The 25,636-nt window shown below is 38.8% G+C and overlaps 1 protein-coding gene and 1 pseudogene across 2 annotated transcripts in view; both read right to left on the reverse strand.

The window, feature by feature from the left end:
* Positions 1–25,636, reverse strand: part of TMCC1 (transmembrane and coiled-coil domain family 1) — a 261,795-nt gene that overhangs the window by 222,432 nt on the left and 13,727 nt on the right. The window lies entirely within an intron of this gene.
* On the reverse strand, positions 11,182–12,685 carry LOC125127868 (HIG1 domain family member 1A, mitochondrial-like; annotated as a pseudogene).

Genomic DNA, 25,636 nt, shown 5'->3' on the forward strand with positions numbered 1-25,636 from the left:
GATCAATAGAAATTAGAAAAGAATCCTTTTTTTTCCACTATGCTTTCCTGAAACCAGAAGAAAAAGCTTATTTTATATCCCACTCATTGATGTTAACAATATCTACCTAGATCAGGGCTAAGATATATTTTATTTCACATTTTGTCTTCCTATCACACAAAGTCCCTTCCATGAACTAACTTGCATCCAAAATACTGACAGTTCCACTAAATGAGGCAAAGGTTTAATCGGGGGCGTCACTCACAGAAAATTAAACCAGTAAACCTAAGACCTGTTCAGTGGGGTTTCTTGGGTGAGTTTTATTTTTTTCCTCCCCATTCAATCTATACAACAATTTTCCAAACTGTACTCATAATGCATTCATTCCCAGGATAACTACACAGAGGCATATAAATAAACCATGGCACAACCAGAGCTGACCAAACATGATTTGACAGATCCAGGCCATCCAACTGCAAAGCTTCTGAATATGCACCCCCACAGACCTATGCAACACCAGCCTTTGGCTCCAACATATGCTCCTTTCCTTCCTGTAGGCCTAGTTCTGGCTTTTGAGGAAAGAAAAATAAAGCTGTCGGCTGAGTGGATCAAACTTCTAGCAGGGTAAATAGAAAAAAGATTGTCATATAAATCCCTTCAAACAAAGATTTGCTCAACAGAAATGAAGGCAACTTAGTTATAAATGATAATAAAATGAAAATTCAATATATTTTAATTTTTTTAAGATCAAAGTCTATTGAATACCTCTCAGATAAAGCAATTTTGGAATTCCCTTGTGCACAGTGCGTTAAGAATCTGGCATCACTGCTGTGGCATGGGTTTGATCCCTGGCCTTGGAAACTTCCACATGCCATGGGTGCAGCATAAAATTAAATTAAATTAAAATAAACTATTTGATTACATTTTCAAAGCAAAATTTCCTTTTTTTTTTTTAGACATCTCACTGCCAAATCCTGGATATAAATATGGCTGCTTAAGGGAATTGCCTATCCTGATTAAGCATGCAGTTCTCAAAGATGTTTCAACAATTCTAAGACATTAAAAACAATGGGTAAAATAATTCACAACAAAATAAAAAGATAAATGGAAAAACGTACAGTATTCAAAGAATGGAAAAATGTAAAAGATAAACATTTCTAGATAAATTATTAAAGAGAAAGAAACGCTGGTTCTTTAGATTCCAAATGGTCAAATGACTTAGCATGTAAGTTCAGTACAAACCTATCTCATTCTTCAAAGTTATTAATCTCTTCAAATAAGATCAATAGAAGACTGCCAAAGCAAACAATCTAGAAATATATATATATTTTTTTTTTTTTTTCCTCAGTTTTTAGGGCCACAGATGCAGCATATGGAAGTTCCAGGAGAGGGTTAAATCGGAGCTGCAGCTGCTGGCCTATGCTACAGCCACAGCAATGCAGAATCCAAGCTGCATATGCAACCTACAACACAGCTGATGGCAACACCGATCCTTAACCCCTGAGCGAGGCCAGGGATCAAACCCTCATCCTCATGGATACTAGCCAGATTCGTTTCCGCTAAGCCACAATGGGAACTCCTACAAAAACTATACTTTTAATCTCCTGAAACTGTATATTCTGCTAAAATAACTATGTATATGCATAAACCTTATTTATGATTTTTCTCACTTAAAATTTTCTTAAGTTTTTGGCATCTACCACCACCTATGATAGAAAAAAATGAACAAGCAATAAAAAAAATTAGTGGACTCACTGCATTGCTGGTAGGAATGTAAAATGGTACCACTCTTACAGAAAAGTTTGGTAGTTTCTTATAAAATTAAACATTCAGTTACCATACACCCAGCAGTCATACTCCTTGGCATTTATCCTCAAGAAAGTAAAGTAAAAATTTGTATGTGAAATGTTCATAGCAGCAATACTAACAATACCCCAAACTGGAAACAAGGCAAATGTCCCTCAATAGGCAAATGTTAAACTCTGTACATCTGTACAATGAAATACTACCCAGCAATAAAATGGAAAGAACTATTGATATTGATACACTTAACAACTTGGACAGATCTTAAGGGCATTATGCTTAGTGAATGAAAAAAAGTCATTCTCAAAAGGTTATATACCCTATGATTCCATTTATATAGCATCCTCAAAATGAGAAAACTACTTAGATGGAAAACTAAGAGTCGCCAGGGAACAAGGACAAAGACATGGGTAGAAGTAGGTTCCCAACATAAAAATGCTTTGAATTTATCTGTAAAACATTAACTGCCCTTGGACTTTCAAGTTTTAATTCTGGCCCTGTCTTCATTGAAATTATCTGCTAACTTCCCCCTCAGCAGTAGCAAGTAAGGCAAAAACAAGCAGTGAGGTACTTCTGTCTCTGGGTGATCAAGATGTCATTATAGGAAAGTCTAAAAAGAAGAGTGAGGCTACAAACTCAAGTCTCAGAACCTACAGCAACTCCAATCTTAGCTGGCTAGAACAAATCCAGCAATAAGTATCAAACATACAAAGACTATGTATGGGGCCAAGAAAAGGTGTACTGATAATGGCTCTTAGCAAAAAAAAAAAAATAAAGTCAAATGGACTAAACACGACTACACTGTCTTGATTCTAGACCTCATCAACTGACTAAAAGGCATACCTATAGCTAAGTAACAACTTTTTGAGGGGAAATGCTACCATATTAAATGCACATAATGCCAATTTTGCATTAAGATGCAAAAAAAAAAAAAAAATCTTTTAAAAAGCATTCCTGGAGTTCCCGTCATGGAGCAGTGGAAACGAATTCGACTAGGAACCATGAGATTGTGGGTTCGATCACTGGCCTTGCTCAGTGCATTGAGGATCCAGCATTGCTGTGAGCTGTGGTGTAGGTGGCAGATGCAGCTCTGATCTGGCATTGCTGTGGCTCTGGTGTAGGCCAGCAGCTGTGGCTCCGACTGGACCCCTAGCCTGGGAGCATCCATATGCCACAAGTGCAGCCCTTTAAAAAGCAAAAAATAAAAATAAGAAGCATTCCTCTTAGATTGATAAAATAGAGGATCTATGAAATACCACTAACATACCTAACATTTGCAAATTAGTTTCATGGCAAATTAGTTTTCTAACTATGAGTTAGAATGAAACACTACTCCTGGACCTTTACTTATCCCAAAGATAAAATTTACAATAACCTATTGTTGAAAGCTAACAGAAGTAACCTTTTGCAGAGATGCGGTAAGACTGCGAACGTGTGAAGTGCAAATACTACAAGACTGAAAAGGTTTCGAAACACCAACCACAAGTAATTTGTTAACTTTTAATTTCCTCATGTGTTACAAAAGTACCTACTCTCATAAAGTTGTTGTGAAGATTAAAGGTAAAACTTGAGTGGAGCCTGGGATGCAGTAAGTACAGCATAAGCATTAGCTTTAAAAAAAAAAGCTACAAGGATATATTGTACAGCACAGGTAATACAGCCAACATATTTTATAAATATTATAGTATTACAGTTTATTAAAACTATAAATGGAGCATACTCTACAAAAATTTTGTATCACTATGCTGTACACCTGCCTAACATTATAAATCAACTATACCTCAATTTAAAAAAAGAAAAAAAAAAAAAAAGCCCAACCTTACTTTGGGAAATGCTGGGCCCCTATACAGGCGTGGCTCCTGCTCGGAACACTGCAGCAGGAGTTTCTTATTACCTGGGATACAATAACCTTACGTTCTGTGTGGGAGGTCCTTAACACACAGTTTTTTCGCTCAATCTGGTAAGAAAAAGAAATCACCAATCAAGACTAATTATAAACAAATCTACAGGAAGCAGGAAGAATAGGTCAATGAAGACAAAAAGCTATTAACATAAAACTATTGTTCTTTACAGATTTAGAGACTTCTTTTCAAACACCCCCTCACATTTGCACAGCAAACTGAAGTTTCAAAGTACTTCACACATTAACTCATTTGATCCTCACAATAATCCTATGAGGTCCTTGCTGTGGCATCATTTTATAAATGAGGAAAATGAGGCTTGAGTGTCATGGGGAAGGTCACACAGCCAACAGGTGGAAAACCTGAAACCTCAATCTCTAGACTCCCACAGCTGTCTCTCTAAATGGGGAACACTGTGCAATGCAAACACTACAACGATACTACAACGCTCCAGGACATCCCCACAAACCAGTAACAACTTCAAGATACTGAAAAATTAGAAAAACATCAAATAATAAAGGACTTTAATAATCATTATTAGTATAATCTCTCATTTTACATGATGCTCTTATAAGACGAAAATTTTTCCAGTACTCAGAATCAAAAAAAATTGTTTACACTTTTTTTTTTCTTTCTTTTTTTTAGGGCCTTACCTGTGGCATACAGAAGTTCCCAGGCTAGGGGTCAAACTGGAGCTGCAGCTGCCAGCCTACAACACAGCCACAGCAAGGCAGCATCTGAGCCACGTCTGTGACCTACACCACAGCTCATGGCAATGCCGGATCCTTAACCCAGTGAGCAAGGCCAGGGATTGAACCTGCATCTCATGGATACTAGTTGGCTTTGTAACTGAGCCACAACAGCAACTCCCTTTTCATGTGTCAGATTTTAACATCTGCAAGCATGTGTGGAGATCAAGGGGCTGAGAAAAAAAATAAAAAGGATTAAAATATACAAACCCCAAATTATCCCATTTTCCCAACTGCCTCTTGATTTCCAACATATTTGTTGGAAAAAACAGACCTTCTTATTCACAGACAAATTTAAGATTTTTTCTGATAGCTTTAATGACTTTTTACTTTGAGCATCCTATAACGAATCTTATAAATAGGAGTTTCCATTGAGGCTCATGGCTTAGAGTATGATGTAGTCTCCATGAGGATGCGGGTTTGATTCCTGGTCTTACTCAGTGTGTTAAGGATCTAGCATTGCCACACACCATAGGTCAAAGATGTAACTTGGATCCAGTGTTGGTGTTGCAGTGGCTGTGCCATAGGCCAGCAACTGCAGCTCCAATTCAACCCCTAGTCCAGGAACTTCCATATGTCACAGGTAGCCTCAAAAAGGAAAAAAAAAGAAGAATCTTACAGAGTTCTCTTGTTGCACAGTGGGTTAAGTTTCTGGCATTGTCATTGCAAAAGCCTGGGTCACTGCCATGGCACAGGTTCAATCCCTGGCCCAGGAACTTCCACATGCCACAGGCACAGCCAAAAAGGAAAAAAAGAAAAAAAAGAAAAAAAAGAATCTTGTACATTATTTAAAAATACGTACATGTGCATAAATTTTATTTCTTCTCAAAATGTCAAAGCAGAAATTTAATGTAAATATAGTACATAAATAAAGTGATGAAACAATAATCTGACAGAAGTAACGTGAAGGAACAAAAATAATCTTGTAGTCCCTATTTTAAAATTTTTTATTGAGATTATGACCTATTTATAGTATAATTTCCTTCATTTTGACATAGACACCACAAAATTTTCATAGACAATTATTTTTAAAATTTTTTTCATTTTTTTAAAGTTTTACTAAAGTATAGTTGATTTACAAGGTCGTGATCATTTTTACTCTACAACAAAGTGATTCTGTTACACATATACACACATCCATGCTCTTTCAGATTCTCCTCCCACGTAGATTATCAGAGAATATTGGGTAGAGTTCTCTGTGATACACAGCAGGTCCCCATTGGCCAATCATTCCATATACCTCAGTATGCATATGCCAATGCCCAAGCGCCCAGTCCATCCCTCCCCCTGCCTACCTATGACAATTATATGATAATCATATTAATGCCTTAAGCACTCAAGGAACAACAGGTGACAAAGTCACATTTCCTTGCCACTATAGAAACATTTTAATATGTAAATACATTTCTCTTGTTTAAGTGAACTGAAAATAAGTCATAATGAAACAAACATAAAAATACAAATAATTTGAGTATAAAATAAACCATAAAATTAGCATTTTAGGCAATTTATATTTTGACTTCTTTGCTCTCATGTAGTTTGGCACTGGCTCCCTCCCTATCCCTGCCTGGAAAAAAAACATACCTAGGACTTTCATCATTTAATTTTTTCCCCCTTCACAGTGCCTGACACACAGTTGGTACTCAGTAGGTATGTCAGGCTTCTCAAGAGACTTCCAACTTCTACTAATAACTACCATACCATAATCCAGATTCTAGGATTATACAGGTACATTGCAGCTTATCTGCCTATGTCAGGGCAACTGTAGAATTTTTAACCTATCCATCACCAATGACAACTAAAAAAATAATAATAATTTTGGACACCAAAGCAGGTACTTCATGACATAAAGCAAAGTAGTAAATAATTACCAGTAGGTAATTTAACCTACAAAAACATCGACTAATTTGAAAAATACATTGGTTAAACATTTAAACAGTTTCTACCCTCCCACTTTCAGGAACTGACTAGTCCTCATTAAGAAACAACCATATAGAGGAGTTCCCATTGTGGCTCAGTGGTAATGAACTCGACTAGTATCCATGAGAATGCAGGTTCGATCCCTGATCCCTGCCCTTGCTCAGGGGGTTAAGAATCTGGCACTACCTACAGCTGTGGTGTAGGTCGCAGACACGGCTCAGATCCTGTGTTGCTGTGGCAGAGGCTGGCAGCTGTAGCTCCAATTCAACCCCTAGCCTGGGAACTTCCATATGCCATGGGTGTGGCCCTAAAAAGACAAAAGAAAGAGAGAGAGAGAAAGAGAGAGGAAGGGAAGGAGGAAGGAAAGAAGGAAGGGAGGGAGGGAGGAAGGAAAAAACACCCATATATAGAAATAGATTTTTTCATAACTTGATGTCAAAATTTAACTCCACAAATGTAAATTGGTACAACCACTATGGAAAACAGCATGAAGATACCTCAGAAAACTCAATACAGAACTACCACATGATCCAACAATCCCACTCTTGGGCATATATCCAGACAAAACTTACACTGAAAAAGATACATGCACCCACATGTCCATTGCAGCACTATGCACAATAGCCAAGACATGGAAACAAACTAAATGTCCCTTGACAGATGAATAGATAAAGAAGATGTGGTACATATATACAACAGAATACTACTCAGCTGTAAAAAAGAACAATATAATGCCATTTGCAGCAACATGGATGGAACTAGAGACTCTCATACTAAGTAAAGAAAGTCAGAGAAAAACAAATACCATATGATATCACTTATATCTGGAATCTGGCACAAATTAACCTGTCCACAGAAAAGAAACTCATGGACTTGGAGAAGAGACTTGTGGCTGCCAAGAGGGATGGGGAGGGAGTGGGATGGACTGGGAGTCTGGGGTTAATAGATGCAAACTATTGCATGTGGAGTGGATAAGCAATGAGATCCTGCTGTATATAGCAGAGGGAACTATATCTAGTCACTTATGATGGAACGTGATAGAGAATAAGTGAGAAAAAAGAATATGTATATATACATGTGTGTGTGTGTGTGTGTGTGTGTGTGTGTGTGTGAGACTGGGACACTGTGCTGTACAGTAGAAACTGACAGAACACTGTAAACCAACTATAATGGAAAAAATAAAAATCATTTAAGAATGTTAAAAAAATTTAACTCTACAAAATATTACAGAGATGGAAATCTGCTTATTATAAATTGTTAATTGCAGTGGGGGGGACTTGTAACAAAACAATATATACACATTTATTTATAGGTATGTTTGCATCTGCACATACATATTGATTATTACTGAAAGTTATCAAAGAAATTTTAACTTTCTCATTCGTATTTATCTGGCCTTTCTGCCATTTGGTATGCAAATCTGCTATTTTCTCATCAAAAGAACAATAAAAGTGTTTTTTAAAAACTTTACTCCATTAACCAAGGAATATGAGGACTATCTAGGATTTGAACAAACCATCTTTCCCAACCATCTTTGTTATTATATGTAGTCAAATAAGAAGGAAAATAAACTAAATGTGCTTATGGGACTTGACCTGCATGACTTTCCCTTAGTGCTTTGAGAGAAGTGGGAGAGGGAGTAAAGGCAAGCACCTAAAAATTATTCCTTTTTTTTTTTGGTCTTTTTTTGCTATTTCTTGGGCCGCTCCCGCGGCATATGGAGGTTCCCAGGCTAGGGGCTGAATCGGAGCTGCAGCCACCGGCCTATGCCAGAGCCACAGCAACGCACGATCCGAGCCGCATCTGCAACCTACACCACAGCTCACGGCAACGCCGGATCGTTAACCCACTGAGCAAGGGCAGGGACCGAACCCGCAACCTCATGGTTCCTAGTCGGATTCGTTAACCACTGCGCCATGACGGGAACTCCCTAAAAATTATTCTTAAAGTTACTCTTTAAAACTAGAATCTTTCAAGTGATTCACAATCTTTCAAGAGATTTATAATCTCATTGGTAAAAGAAAACTTAGGATAACCAATTGAAAAATAGGGAAAGAATTTGAAAAACATTACTCCAAAGATATACAACTGGCTGATAAACACATGAAAAGATGCTCAACATCGGGGAGTTCGCAGAGTTCTCCGTCGTGGCTCAGTGGAAATGAATCTGACTAGTATCCATGAGGACGCAGGTTTGACCCCTGGCTTCAGTCAGTGAGCTAAGGATCTGGCATTACAGTGAGCTGTGGTGTAGACTGCAAACGAGGCTTGGCTCTGACGTGGCTGTGGCGTAGGCCATAGCTTTTGATTTGACTCCTAGCCTGGGAACCTCTGTAAGCCATGGGTGCAGCTGTAAAAAGACAAAAAAAAAAAAAAGAAAGAAAGAAAGAAAGATGCTCAACATTATTGATCATTAGGGAAATGCAAATCAAAGCCAAGGTGAGACACAACTTCACACACCCTAGGATGACTAAAATCAGTAACAAGTGCTGAAGAGAATGCAGACATTGGAACCTTCATACATTGCTGGTAAGGCCCTGGCAAGCAGTTCCTCAAAATGTTTACCATAAGAATTATCACAAGACTCAGTAATTCCATTTCTAGGCAGGGACAGGTCCACACAAAAACTTGCATAAAAATTTCATAGCAGCACTGTTCATAATAGCCAAAAAGTGGTGGAATCAATTAAAATCCATCAAATAAAAAAGGAATAAACAAAGTAGTTCTTTGTGGCTCAAGGGGATCGGCAGCCATCTCTACAGAGTCAGGACAAAGGTTCAATCCCTGGCCCAGCACAGTGGATTAAAGGATTCAGTGTTCCCACAGGTGCAGCATAGGTTGCAACTGCAGCTTGGATCTGATCCCTGGCCTGGGAACTCCATATGCCGTGGGGTGGCCAAAAAAGAAAAAGAAACAAACAAACAAAATGTGACACATCCATACAATGGAATGTCATTTGGCAATAAGAAAAAGAACACATGCATGCTACAGGATGAAAAAACTCTGAAAACACACTATGTAAAAGAAACCAGTCACCAAAGACCAAATACCATAGAAGTTCATTTATATGAAATGTCCAGAATAGGCAAATCCAGAAATAGAAAGCAGCTTGGTGGTAGCCTAGGGCAGGGTGCAGAAATGGGGAATGGTTGATAACCAGGCACAGAGTTTCTTTTGAGAGTGGTGAAATATTCTGGAATAAGATTGTGGTGTTGTACTAAAAACTGAAATGTATACTTTAAATTGATAAATTTAAAAGTATGTGAGGGGAGTTCCCATCGTGGCGCAGTGGTTAACGAATCCAACTAGGAACCATGAGGTTGCGGGTTCGCTCCCTGCCTTTGCTCAGTGGGTTAACGATCCGGCGTTGTCGTGAGCTGTGGTGTAAGTTGCAGACGCGGCTCGGATCCCGCGTTGCTGTGGCTCTGGCGTAGGCCGGTGGCTACAGCTCCGATTCAGCCCCTAGCCTGGGAACCTCCATATGCCGCGGGAGCGGCCCAAGAAATAGCAACAACAACAACAACAAAAAAAAAAAGACAAAAGACAAAAAAAAATTAACAGTGCCTCAGACAAAGAAGTGTTGAGTAAATATTAGAGGTGAAAAATAAGGTTAGGTCCTGTTCACAGGGTTACACAATAGCACACCAAGAAGGCTGGCAGCTGTAGCTCCAATTAGACCCCTAGCCTGGGAACCTCCATGTGCCGAAGGCATAGCCCTAAAAAAGCAAAAAAAAAAAAGATTTACCTCATTATCCCAAATCACATGATCTAAGAAGAGTCAGACTTTGTCTTCTTTTAGTAAAAAGTATCAAGCATGGAAAAGTTGAGCAATTTGTTTTGTTATCCCAAAATGAAGAAGAAAAACAGGTCTCCCAACTGTTCTATCACTGATCTAAACTTTGTGCCTCACAGACAATGAGACTGAATCTTGAGACTGGTTGTGAAATAATGCAAAGAATGCAAAAGAAGTTCTCAGGTTCACACTCCTAAAAACGATCGCAGATCTACCTTCTGCTTCATCCTGCAGTTTTTCTAAGGGTCTAAGGGACTATACTTGCTGGCCTTTACTTCTGGTCACAGACATGTCTTAAATGAGATAGTGAGGAGTATATAGGTTAGGTCTCAATGGACTAAATAAAGTATGGCTCTTTTTTCATTGTCACAATATTTTAGAGATGGACTAGATCTGAACAGCCAATTATTAATGAATAAAGAAACTAAAATCCTAAAATGATTAAGGGGCTTGCCTAATATCTCAGAGCTGGTAAGTGGCAGAGTCATAGCTGAATCCAGCCTTCCATTTTATACACCTAAAACTCTGCTCAAAGAAGCTGGCTACCACCTTATCTAAAGTGATAATTATACTCTGGGGGGAAACAAAGTGGTTCATATTATCCACAGTCTCATACCCATCTGTTCTCAGAACATTAATATTTTAATCAGTTTATAATCAGAATTTTTTTCATGTATTCACTTAATTAACACTATATTTACCATATTCTCACCACGGAATGTAAATTCAGGTTAGACAAAAGAATTTCACAAGTGCAAAAAAGCATTCTGTAGTATACCAAAGTTTGTGCATAAGGTCTGACCAAACCAGCCTGCTCATAAATCAATCACTTCCATTATAGGTAATTTATTTAGTTTAACATTTATGATTCTTACAGAGAAAATAAACTTACTGGACATGTTTTAAAAGTATTTTTCATTTACATTTGCATTAGCAGTTAAAATACTTCTATTTCGAGATGACAATTAAATATTATTCTAACATAACAGCAGCAAAATATAACTGTAATTACAAAAGAGCTAAATGGGGATCTGTACTTAAATTATTATGTTTACAAGTATGACTCCGAAATAAATAATACTTCTAAGATGTTCTGTTACCAGCTTTTTATGCTTGGTTTAAATACACACCAAACATACTATCAATTGTGTGGAAGGCTTATAATGTTATATTCCGTGCACTGTTCTGAAAGGGTTCCTCAAGAGTGCACCAGCCCTTAAAACTGAACACTCAGTCCACAGGGCAGTCAGAAAAGAGTTAAATTAACTGGGATAAATAGGATTTCTACATTACATCAAAAGCATGTAATATTCTGCAGCAACTGGGAGTATTTCAGGATTGGCATACTGTTTTCTTTAGAACTAATTTCAACAGAAAAGTTTAGGAAGGTGGACATTTTACCACTACCAAATGCATTTAAAGGTAACATGTTTCTTTTGTGCTAATGTGACTCCCCTGAATAACCCAGCTACTAAACTGGTCACCAGTAACTTGGTCACCAGGCAAATCAGGCCAAGAAAGGAAGCCAGTATTCAAATTACATGTTAATGTCTGACCCACTTAATTTATTTTCAACATAAACATATAACCTCAATATGAGATGTCTAACTAAAGTGAGCACCACTAACAAGACCAAAACAGCATCTCTTCTTCTGAGGTTCAGGTTTTGCCCAGAATTTCCGATACAAGGAATAGCCCATACTAAGAGTCATTGCTCCCACAACAAAGCCTTGGGCTGCCTGCCACATGCATGTGGATCAGATGAACAGACATTTCAGTATTTCCCCTGCTCTTCAATTTATATAATCCATATGCAATGACTGCAGCAAAACCTGCCGTTCCAATGGAGACAAATGGTGCGTCTCTACCTTTTCAGATAAGTTTAGACCCCAATCTCTATCATATGAAGAAAGAGAAACTTCTGTGTCAGTTGACATAGTGACTGAAGAATCTTCCAACTACAACAAAACCTCTGGAGTACAAAACTGCTTTTGGTCCCATGCCTGTACTCGCCATCCAGCCGGCTTCTCCCCATGTATAATCAGAATTATAACTATCAACGAGGTAACAGTCAGTACCTTTTTTTTTTCCTAGCAGTAAAATCCCCTTGGTAAACTGAATTAATACCAAAAGGTTTCTTAGTAAATGAATAATCAAGGCAAAAAGAGATAAAAGGCTTTAAAGAATATATGCAGCAAGTTCCTTTCATGGCAAACTGTCTTACTTCACCTGAGACATTCATACAATCATTCATTCATCAAACACTGAAACGTCTACTGGGTATCAGGCACCACATTAAGCCCAAGGAATACAACAGGACAGATAAGGGAGGCTTTGGTTTAGGTAGACAAACAACAGAATTGCAGCATGGGCCATGATGGGACACCCAGGGTGCTATGGAAGCCCAGAGGAGCAACATCTACTCTAATCTGGAAAATCAAGAGAGTCAGACCAGCTTCTTACTCTCTCAAGTAGGCAGGCTGCTCATCATTCTTGAAATATACCATCTTGAATACTAGTCTCTTACTGACACAAAAATCTCCAAAACCTATGTCTAAGGCAAAAGAAAAACAGCATTACAATATTAGTCTATATGTGTAGAATTACTTCATATTCATACATCTATATGTGTACATACTTTCAAAGAGACACATGGAAGGATATTTACAAAATCTTTAATGGTAGGAGTTCCCTACCATTAGTTGGTTCAATGGTAACAAACTCCACAAGTATCCATGAGGATGTGGGTTTGACCCCTGGCCTTGTTCAGTGCATTGGGGATCCAGCATTACCATAAGCTGTGGTGTAGATCAAAGCCGTGACTTGGATCCCGTATTGCTGTGACTGTGGTGTAGGTGGGGAGCTACAGCTCCAATTTAACCCCTAGCCTGGGAACTTTGATGTGCTGTGCATGCAGCCCCAAAAAGACAAAAAAACAAAAAAACAAAAAAAAACTTCAATGGTAATCATTCCTGTGGGATGGAATTTCAAATTGTTTCAACTTCTTTAAACTCTTCTGCTTTAATTTTTAAGAATCCTCCCATTTCCTTTGTTTCAACTCTACCTCTCAAAATCCATCCTTCATATCTTAAAATGACCTTACTCTAAGCTCAAAGGTTAAACACGTGGGTTAGGGTAGGCTTATAAATGCAGAAAACATACAATCTAAGAGTAATCTGGGGCGTTCCCATCATGGATCAGCAGATTAAGAATCAGACTAGTATTCATGACGATGCAGGTTCAACCCCTGGCCTTGCTCAGTGGGTTAAAGGTCCGGCGTTGCCACAAGCTGCAGTGTAGGTCGCACTGTGATTCGGATACTGCATTGCTGTGGCTGTGGTGTAGGCCAGCAGCTGTAACTCCAATTCGACCCCTAGCCTGGGTGTGGGAAAGAAGAAAAGGAGAGAGGAGGGGAGGGGAGGGGAGGGGAGGGAAGGGAAGGGGAGGGGAGGGGAGGGGAGGGGAGGGAAGAAATTAAGGAGACAATTCCATTTACAATCACATCAAAATGAATAAAATACCTAGGAATAAAGAGGCAGAAGACCCATATTCAGAAAACAATAAAACGCTGATGAAAGAAACTGAAAACAACACAAACAGATGGAAAGATATACCATGTTCATGGATTGGACTAAGGCATAATATACATAATGACTTGCATAATCATGAAGTGATTATCACAATAAGTTTAGTGAAAATTCATCATCTCACATAGGTACAAAATTAAAGAACTAGAAGAAAATAATTTTTCTCTTGTGACAAGAACTCAGGATTTACTCTCTTAACAACATTTGTATATAATATAGAGCAGTGTTAATTATGTTTATCATGATGTACATTACATCCCTAGTACTAATTTATCTTATAAATGAAAGTTTGTACCTTCTGACTACCAATTCCTCCATTCACCCAACCCTTCCTCCAACTACGGTAACAACAAATATGATCTCTTTTTCTCTGAGTTTGCTTGTTTTTGAAGTATAACTGACCTACAATACTATGTGGTTCCTGTTACACAACACAGTGATTCAGTATTACCATGTATTTCAAACTACTCACCATAATAAAATAAAGTTACAATATGTCACCACACAAAGGTACTAGTTATTAACTATACTGCCCACACTGTACATTTCATACCCATGACTCATTTATTTTGCAACTGGAAGTTTGTACCTCAATCTCCCTCACCTATTTTTCTTCCCCCTCCCTTCTATTTTACTTTTTTTTTTTTTCTTTTTAGCTATTTCTTGGGCCGCTCCCGAGGCATATAGAGGTTCCCAGGCTAGGGGTCTAATCAGAGCTGTAGCCACCGGCCTACGCCAGAGCCACAGCAACGCGGGATCCGAGCCGCGTCTGCAACCTACACCACAGGTCATGGCAACGCCGGATCGTTAACCCACTGAGCAAGGGCAGGGACCGAACCTGCAACTTCATGGTTCCTAGTCAGATTTGTTAACCACTGCGCCACGACAGGAACTCCTCTATTTTACTTTTTAAATGCCCAAGTCTGTCATCTCATTTTAGGACCACAAGAAAGGAAAGCCTAACTACTAAAACACAATAAAAGAAACAGTTACTTCTGCAAAGCAAAAGAGAAAAAGACAACTCTTATTTCAGACTACTTGAAAGAATAATGTAAATTCTCTAGGTACAGAAAGAAATTAAGCAAATTCTAAATAAAATCAGAAGAGAAATTTGACAATCATACTACTACACTTCTTTAGTATACTTACATTCATCATCCAAAACATGATATATTTAAATATGGTAAAAATTTATGAAAAATTTGAAAAAGTTTGGTCAAATGGCCAGATTTCTCTAAACATTAAAAAAAGAACAGCTTACATAATATTCCTCTGAACCCAAACTACAGTGCACATGGTAACATTTATGGATCTATATGGCTGGAAAAATTATCAGTCATTTTATGAAGCTCCCATTCCATCCTCTTTGTACAGGTGCTAAGAAATCTACTTGTTGATAAATATCCAGTCCCAACCTAGTGTGAGGAGGAAATATAAGGTTAACTCTACTAAAGATCATACAGCCAAGCAAATAAGTGAAGCCATAAAGAGTGAGTTATTTCACAACACCTCCCAATTCACCTCTCTAGTGACTGTGTTTGCTTATTTTTAAGACACTGACTTCACAGCCATACTGAAACTAAGCTTTTTATTTATTTTTTTGAAACTATGCTTTTTAAAATGAAGTTAAGAATAAACTGAGTTACTGAATCAGAGCTAGAAGGGATTCTAACGATTTTAAAAGAAATGAGAGTCTAATTAGTTTACGCACAGTTTGTAGCAAAGACTAGAACTGAGGTTTCAGTTCCTAGAAGAGCAACAAATGTTTACTGAGTGCCTAATACTTATGAAGAATTCTGCTAGGCACTATGTTAAACAAGTGCCCACTCTTTTATACCAAGATACTTCCCATAGATGTTTCAAAAACATTTAAGGCTTACATTCTCTCTAAGGAAATTTCTGTATTAGGACAAGGCAGTGTCCATATCTCTAACAAGCACATTAAAATAAGCAGACAGAAGAAAAAAAAACTTTAAAGCAGGAATGAATTTGGAATTCCAAACAAATTTACCCTTCCTATGAAAATCCACGTTGTTGTTTACCATTAAAAGGATTAAGACCTTTAAAAGACATCTCTACGCAAGTTTCACAACACGATAGTCTAAGAAAATGAACCTTATTCCTGTTGGGAAAAAAAGATGCTTCTATCACATCACACTAAAGAATTAGTTCTGTCACAGGATGAAAGTACAGCCATCTGAGGACAAAAGTCTAGGTAAAAAAGAACTGATACTGGAACTTGATAAAGACCCCTCAGGAACATGGCATTTAGCTGTATCAATGGCAACTTTCATCTAAGGATCTCAAAACAAGTATTACTTACATTACCAAGAACCCAAAAGGTAGCACCACAGAATTCCCGTTGTGGCTCAGCAAGTTAAGGGCCCAACGCTGTCTTTGTGAGGATGCAGCTTCGATCCCTGGCCTCGCTCAGTGGGTTAAAGATATGGCATTGCTATAAGCTGAAGCACAGGTCAAAAATGCAGTTTGGATCCGTGTTGCCGTGGCTGTGGTATAAGTTCCAGCTGCAGCTTTTATTCAACTCCTGGCCCAGGAGCTTCCATATGCCACAAGTACAGCCATAAAAAAAAAAAAGAAAAAAAAAAGTGGCACCATGGACCAATAAAGAAACATTTCAATGACTTAGAGGGAATTTGATACTGATGTTCTGAAACTCAGCCCTCTACTCCAAAACCAAAATCTAGCTGTATGTAATAGTACTATGATATAATAAGAAATGTATATTTGGTCTTTGTCTCCTGATACAGAGTTCCTAAAACCCTTGGAATTTCCTGAGTTATAAGGAGTGTCTTTTGTTATTCATAACAAGTGCCTTTCAACCACACCTGAGTTTATGCTAACAAGATGACTCTGGGTAGGACCCCTAGATAGCTTCAAGATGGGAGCTGGTTGCCAGAGGAACCATCCCTGTGATTAGAGGTTTGGAACACTCAGGCTCTGTGCCCAATCTGGGGAAAGGAGAGACTGGAGACTGAGTTAACCACAATGCCAGTGATTTAACCAACCATTCCAAGGTGATGGAAACTATACAAAAACCTCTAAAAAATGAAGTTCAGGGAGCTTCTGGATGGGTGAACCTATCAAGGAACTGGGAGGGTGGTAAACCCCGAAAGAGTTTAGAAGTGCCCCATAGCCCCTGACATACATCCTTTACATTTGACTGTTTCTAAGTTGTATCCTTTATAATAAACCTGTAAATGTGTTTTTTCTCAGTTTTTTTAGTCATATCAGCAAACTACTGAATGTGAGCAGGGGGGGGTCGAGGGAACCCTAGAGTTTGGAGCAAAGTCAGAGAGGAAAACAGATGGCCCAAGACTTACAACTGATGTCAACATTGGGGGCAGTCTTATGGAACTGAGCCTTTTAACTTAAGGATCTGACGCTAACATCAGGTAGATAATGTCTGAACTGAATTTAATTGCTGGATACTCGGTGTCACAGAATTGGACAACTGGTTGTGGTGTGGGAAAACCCACACAGAAGTAGTTAATTCCTATTCTGTATTTGTAAAACTTTAAGACACAGATTTGCTGATATTATCTCCGAACTTACCTCGCTACACACACATAAATGGAAAACCTCCAAACTTAAGCAATATCAGAATAGTTGCTAATAAAAATAATTAGCATTACTTTTATGCCATCTCTGTGCTTTGTACCAAGCATTAAATTTAGGAGAATGTACTTCCAGTGTACACAATTCTGAAAGTGAGACACTGTCCCCAAGGGTAGATGAGAAAGTTAAATCTCATTGTTAAATTTTCCACTGCACACAGCAAGAGCTGGCAGAGCTGAGGACTAAACCTAGTTTTAATACACAAAACCCCGCGTTCTTCTACACTACAGAGGCCTTTACCTTTTATTATGTGGGATAAAATTATGAAAAGCCTTGAGGATAACATGTCCCAAATTATGGCCCTGAAAAACTAGTCTTGAGATGAACTGTTGAAAAAATAATTAAAAACGAAATTTCATATACAGATATAGTATTCTACTTTTCTATTTGACACACTTTTTGTTGCTGTTGTTCATGGCCAAACTCGCAGCATATAGAAGTTCCTGGGCTAGGGATCAAATCTGAGCCTCAGCTGCAGCAACACCAGATTCTTTAACCCACTGCACTGGGCCAGGGATGGAACCCAGACTCTGCAGCAAGTTGGCCACAGCAGTCAGATTCTTAACCCACTATGCTAGAGTGGGAACTACAACTTCACACACCTTTTTTTTTTTTTATGGCCGCACCCTCGGCATATGGAAGTTCCCAGGCTACGGGTTAAATCAGAGCTACAGCTGCTGGCCTAAGTCACAGCCACAACAATGTGGGATCTGAGCCACATTCAACCTATACCACAACTCACAGCAACACTGGATCCTTAACCCACTGAGTGAGACCAGGGATCGAACCCGCTCCCTCATGGATCCTAGTCAGATTCATTAACTGCTGAGCCATGAAGGGAACTCCTTCACACACTTTTTTTAAAGCTACCTTTAAAGCTGTACTCTCTTGGCAAACTCTTCATTTTTTTTTTCTTTCCCACAGTTATTAACAAACTAAGTCAGTAAGACTTTTCATTACTTTCTCATCATTACCAATAGTGCTAAGTCATCCTTAGCACTAAGGAGACTACTTTAGATTATAAAATTTTAGAGCTGGGAGGGGAGTTGCCATTGTGACTCAGTGGTAACAAACCCAACTAGTACGCATGAGGACACGGGTTCGATCCCTGGCCTTGCTCAGCGAGGATACGGCATAGCCATGAGCTGTGGTGTAGGTCACAGATGCAGCTCAGATCTGGCGTTGCTGTGGCTATGATGTAGGCTGGCAGCTACAGCTCCAATTTGACCCCGAACCTGGGAACTTCCATACTCTGCAGGTACGGCTGTAGAGAGAGAGTGAGAGAAAGAGAACAAGAAAGGAAGGAAAAGGGAGGGAGGGAGGACTGATCAATCTCAGGCTCCACTGAAAACCTGCAGATTTCTAAATCTCTGTCAATGGATCCCAGGAATTGTGATGTTAACAAGCTTCCTGGGTGTGAGATGGGTCTTACACTAAAATTCATAAAGCACTATTTAGAAGACTTCTGGGAATTACTTCCTTTCCATTTACATTTGGAGTGGATAAGTCATAAGGTTCTGCTGTACAGCACAGAGAACTATATCCAATCACTTGTGATAGAACATGATAGAAGATAACATGAGAAAAAGAATGTATATATATATACACACACATACCTGGATCACTGTGCTGTACAGCAAATCTGACAGAACAGTGTATACCAACTAAAATAACTTAAAAAAGGAACAAGAAAAACGAAAATGACAGGGTCTTTCCTGCAGAAAAATATCCTGCCCTCCAGCTCCTATTGTGAATGCAGTTAGTTGCACAGCTTAGAGCTGAGGCAGCCATTATACAACCTTGAGGCTCTATGGGGAAACAGAAAAGGCAACATACTGAGGATAATAGAATTAAGGTCTGAAAAATTGTGGGTCCTAAGTATTACCTAGCTAATGAATTAGGGGTGAGCCACCTATCTTCTTGCTTCTGTTTATATGAAACAATTTAAACTCTTTACTGGTTAAGTCACTGTTAGATATTCTGTTACTTTTACAATTGAATGTATTCTAAGTGATACACTTCATGTCTCTCCATAGAAACTAACACAGCTTAAATTCTGATGGAAATAAAGCAACAGATTTGGAGCCAAGACTTGTTGGTCTTGGACCAGTCCTGTTTGGCTTAATGCTATGTAGGCATATGGGAAATCCAAAGAAATAAAATTATGGTAAATACATGACATGGAACACTAAGCATCTGTTTTAAAAAAATGACAAATTTTTAAGTAGTGGTATATTTTATGAGGAAAAAAGCTCTGCACACAAAAATGGAACTGTTTGAACAGTAGTTTGATCTCATATATACCACTTACAGATCTAAGAATCTTAACAGTAAGAAAATAAGTAAACAAATAACTTAAAAAACTTAACATATGTGAAACTCTCTCTTCACAATCAAGGTTGGTGAGATAATTGCTTACGTGTTTTGTTTTTTTTTTTAACCTATTTTCCTTTTTTTTTTTTGTCTTTTTGCCATTTCTTGGACTGTTCCTGCGGCATATGGAAGTACCCAGGCTAGGGATCTAATTGGAGCCGTAGCAGCCAGCCTACACCAGGGCCACAGCAACTCAGGATCTGAGCTGCGTCTGCAACCTACACCACAGCTCATAGCAACGCCGGATCGTTAACCCACTGAGCAAGGCCAGGGATCGAACCTGCAACCTCATGGTTCCTAGTCGGATTCGTTAACCACTGCGCCACAACAGGAACTCCTGCTTACGTGTTTTCTATATTCTCCCTAATATTTGAGCACTGTCCTGTCAGAAAGCAAAGCTCAGCTCACAACAGCCCTCTTTGGATTTACATGCACCCACACAGCATTAAGACCAGCAGCAGTCTGAGACCACTAACAAGTTTTGGCCCCAACCACTGTATCTTCAGCACATAAAACAGAGCTAAACATATATAAAAATACTTTCTTTTTTTTGGTCTTTTTAGGGCTGTACCCACAGCAAATGGAAATTCCTAGGCGAGAGGTTGAATAGAAGCTGCAGCTGTTGGCCTACACCACAACCACAGCAACGCCAGATGCAAGCCACATCTGCAACTTATGCCACAGCTTGCGGCAATGTAGGATCCTTAGCCCACTGAACAAGGCAAGGGAGGGATCGAAACTGCATCCTAATGAATACTAGTTGGGTTCTTAACTCACTGAGCCACAACAGGAACTCAAAAAAATACTTTTAAAATAACAAATGAAGAAAAAGAAGTCTTCCAAAAATGCCAAGACCAGAGTTATATATACCTAACTTTGGTTATGTGCACAAGTTCATCTGGCTGAGGATGCTATAAAGACTAGATTTATTTTATTTTATTTTGCCACATTGTGTGACAGCTTGATGTGGGATCTCAGTTCCCAGACCAGGGCTGCAGAAGTGAAACTGCCAAATCCTACCTAACTACTAGGCCACCAGGGAACTCCCTAGATAATTCTACTAAAAAAAACAGATGAGGGTGAGGAGGTTCTCACAAGCCTGACAGACCAAATATTAGTGTTTATTTTTCAGCCCCATAACCTAGGAAAGAGTAAGGGACAGCCAACTGGCTCCTAGGCAGTCCTGACATTTCTTCTTTTTCATAATAACTGCTAAGGGTTATTTTTTAAACCTTGAAAGCATTTTTTAAAAAATTTAGGAACTAAGAATCAGTAATTTGAGATACCGTAAATATCTCAAAGTACATTTTCCATTTTCCGTATCATTTAAGTAAACAATTGAGACAGTTGTTTTGTTTTCTTTTTTTTTTTTTTTTGTCTTTTTAGGGCCACATCCATGGCATATGGAAGTTCCCAGGCTGGGGGTCAAATCAAAGCTACAGCTGCCAGCCTATGCAACAGCCACAGCAATACCAGATCTGAACTGCATCTGTGACCTACAACACAGTTCACAGCAATACCGGATCCTTAACCCCCTCAGTAAGGTCAGGGATCGAACCTGAGTCCTCATGGACACTAGTCAGATTTGTTACCACTGAGACACAACAGGAACTTCAAGACAGTTCTTTTTTATTTGTTCATGTGTTTGGAATAAACTTCTTTTTAAATTTCTTAAAGTATAGCTGATTTACAATGTTGTGTTAATTTCTGTTGTACAGCAAAGTGACTCAGTTGTGTGTGTATATATATATATATATATATAATTTTCTTCATATTCTTTTCCATTATGGTTCGTCATAGGATACTGAATATAGTTCCCTATGCTATACCTTGTTGTTTATCCATCCTATGTATAAGAGCTAGCTGTTAATAATACTAGACATCTTAAATCTCCCACATCAAGGTCATTTACCTAGAATTACAGATTTTTACATAAGTGTCCAACCTCTACAAGGAATGTTCTGCTGTTAGAAAGGCAATACCTCCAATCAGACTTTTTCCCCCAATGCCTCACTGAAACTATTCTTATAAAGGTTACCAATTAATTTTCACGCTGCTAAATCAAATGGTTAATCCTCAGCCCTCATCTTTCTGTTTTTGTATTCTGACCATGTCCATGACATGCAGAAGAAATTTGCAGGCCAGAGATCAAAGCCGAGCCACAGAAGTGACAATGCTGAATCCTTAACCACTAGACCACCCCCCAGGTAAATCCTCTGCCCTCATCTTAACTGTAGTATTTGACAGAGTTGATCACTCCCTACTCCTTGAAACATTTTCCTCATTTAGATTCAGGATAGCCTCTTACCTGGTTTCCTCCTCACGTCTCTGGCTGGTGCTAGTAATGAGTCTGTTTTGATTATTCCTCGTCATCTCTCCAAACTCTAAAGACTGCTAAACTCTGGTCTACTCCAGAGTTAATTATGTTATTCAACCTCTTCTTTCTTCTATCTCTATTCACCCCTTGGTGCTCCCATCCAGCCTCCTGGCTTTAAATACAAACTATCTGGGAGTTCCTATCACGGCTCAGTGGTTAAGGAATACGACTAGGAACCATGAGGTTGTTGCAGGTTCAATCCCTGGCCTTGCTCAGCGGGTTAAAGATCCAGCGTTGCCATAAGCTGTGGTGTAGGTTGCAGACGTGGCTCGGATCCTGCGTTGCTGTGGCTCTGGCGTAGGCTAGTGGCTACAGCTCCGATTAGACCCCTAGCCTGGGAACCTCCATATGCTGCGGGATCGGCCCTAGAAAAGACAAAAAAAAAAAAAAAAGACAAAAAGACAAAAATAAATAAATAAATACAACCTATCTGTCAACAATACCATAAGATATACCCAGCAGATCTTCCTCCCTGATTTTCAGACTCATAAACCCACCTATCTACTCAACACCTCTACCAAGTCTAATAGGCAACTATAATGTATGTCCAAAACTGAGCTCCAGTTCTTCCCCTCCAAATGTGCTCTTCCCCATTGATAAATGGCAATGGCATCCTTCCAGGAACTCAGAGCAAAAACGCTGGAGTTGTCCTTAATTCATTCCTTTCTTTCACAGCACACATCCAATCTATCTACAAAACCAGTTGACTCTACTTGAAAAATATATCCAGAATCAGACCATGTATCATCACATTCACTGCTACCCCCAATAAACTGTTATCTTCTCTCCCTTGGATGGTGCATTAATCTCCTAACTGGTATTCCTGCTTTTGCTCTTGCCCAATTCACCACCAGTCTACTACCCAAACAACAGTCAGGGCAGTGACAATGTCAAAACAGAAATCAGATCATGTCATATAACTGCCTAACCCCCTCCAAAGACTTCTCATTTCACTCAACTTAAAAGCTAAAGACCTAAAAGGACCAAGAGTAAGTGAAATCTTATTAGAAATGGCCCCATGGAGTTCCTGTCATGGCTCAGCAGAAATGAATCCGACTAGAAACCATGAGGTTGCAGGCTCGGTCCCTGGCCTCCATCAGTGGGTTAAGGATCCGGCATTGCCATGAGCTGTGGTGTAGGTTGCAGACAGCTCGGATCTGGCATTGCTGTGGCTCTGGTGTAGGCCGATGGCTACAGCTCCAATTCGAGCTTTGCCTAGAACCTCCATATTCCATGGGTGTGGCCCTAAAAAAGCATAAATAAATAAATAAACATTTTAAAAAAGAAATGGCCCCACCTCAGACCCATAAAATTAAAATCTGAATTTTGACAACATCCTAGGTAATTTATATGTACATTAAAGTTGAAAAGTACTTCCATAAGGCACCATAAGATGAGAACCCACCCTCCCCAACCCGTACCATTCCTCATACAAACTTCTGTCTCAAGACCTTTGCACTTGCCATTTGCTATGTCTGGAAGGTTCTTCTCACATTTCTACATGGCTGCTTTCTCACCTCTTTTAAGACTTTAGTCAAATGTCAATTTCTCTGTAAGGCTGTCTGTGACATTCAATCCCTCCCCTCAATAAGCCCTATTCCTCTTTCCCACTTTTACTTTTCTCATTAGAATTTGTCATCATAGGTTAAAAAACTGCATTTTTATTTACTTATTTATTCTATCTCCCCATATAATATAAAAAATAATAACCTCTATAAAAGTTGAACTTTTTGTCAGTTTTCTTCCCCAGTGCCTAGAACATGATAAATATGAAATAAATATTTTTAGTGCATAAAATAAATAAGGTCTCTCTTAAAAACACTATCCAACAGGAGTTCCTGCCATGGCACAGTGTGTTAAGGATCCAGCATTGCTTCAGCTGCAGTGTAGATCACAGCTGTGGCTCAAATGCAATCCCTGACCCAGGAACCTCCATATGCTGTGGGTGCGGCCATTAAAAAAAAAAAACACACACACACAAACAAAAAAAAAAAAATACACAAAAATACACACACAATCCAACACATCTTATAAAAGGGTTCCTTTCCACACAAACTGTTTTTCAGCATTACATCACATAGATCCACTTTTTATAATATGATGAGCACCCACTATGCAACTGGGTACTGTAAACACTAATGTTCAACTATGACCAAGTATGGAGACCTGAAAATCTGATTCAACAGGAGTTCCCTGGTGACCTAGCCATTAAGGATCCAGCACTGTCACTGCTGTGCCATGGGTTTAATCCCTAGCCTGGGAACTTCATGCCACAGGCGAGGCCAAAAAAAAAATCTGATTTTGAAAGGGCTATACCATCAAAAAGTTGGCAGAAGAAATAAAAACTGAGTCTTTTAAGTGAAGAAAAAAAAGAGAGAGATGCCTCCAGCTCTCCACAATGTAATAACAATCCTTTATATAGTGATGAAAGCCTTCCAAACAAATTTTTTCATCTGATCCTCAACAATTCCATAAGGTTTGTATAAAGTAAGTAATGATGACACATTTTAGAAGTGAGAAAACAAACATACTTTAACTCTCAAAGTATGGCAGTAATAATGTCAAAACTGAGACTCAAGTCTCTCGATTTTTAGTTTAAAACTCAACAATATCACACTTCATCTTGCAAATGATACTGAACTAGATTATAAAATCATATAGCCATATATTATGCTGAAGATAGTTAGCTTTCCCAAACCACTTAGTGCCTATGCAGAATGGGAGCAAACTGTTCATTAAAGTCAAAGTCTCAACTTGAGGAATAATTCAAACTGCTTCTTCCTGTTACTGATCAAGCTAACCCAGAATCCAATGACATTGACCAAGTATGCAAGAAATGACTTCACTATATTGTACATCAAGAAAGTTATTACTGAGCTATGGTGCCTGCTAAAAAAGGAAGAATGGGAGAAAGGAAGATAGAATAAATGAATGATGAGAACCAAGTTCTACCAGGGAGAGTCAGTGTTACGCTATACTGCTCTGAGTGCCTAAGTGATGCAAACTTTGCAATAGAAGAAAAAAGACATACCTCCTCAAAACGCCAGCACAATAGCTTTCCCTTCTTTGCATAGATGAGGATGAACAGTTGTAATCCAAAATGTTTCCAAAAAATTTATTTTTAAAAAAGACACAGAAATAGATCCATCTGAAAGAGATCCAATCTGGGAAGATGGAGACTGTCTTCTAAATCTTATGATCAAGAGTGGCTGTTCACCAACTGTCAGCATCTGAAGAAAATGCTAACTGAGGGTGTGTCCTCTCAAGAGAGTAATACTGCTGGGACAGAGGAGCCACAAGACAAAGAAATAATACTGAATGCAAATGTCTGGCTGGCAAACAATTACCTATTGTTAGTCCGAAAAATTTTTCAAGTTGATATAAAGAACATTAGAGGATTACGTGGAGGTAATACCAGTGGCCAAGCCCAACCAGCACTGAGGTTACCAATGACAGCAGCAATCAAAGGTGCATTTCAGGAGTTCGGGTCATAGCGCAATGGAAATGAATCCAACTAG

This window comes from Phacochoerus africanus, chromosome 1 (assembly GCF_016906955.1).
Source record: "Phacochoerus africanus isolate WHEZ1 chromosome 1, ROS_Pafr_v1, whole genome shotgun sequence".
Classification (NCBI taxonomy): Eukaryota; Metazoa; Chordata; class Mammalia; order Artiodactyla; family Suidae; genus Phacochoerus; species Phacochoerus africanus.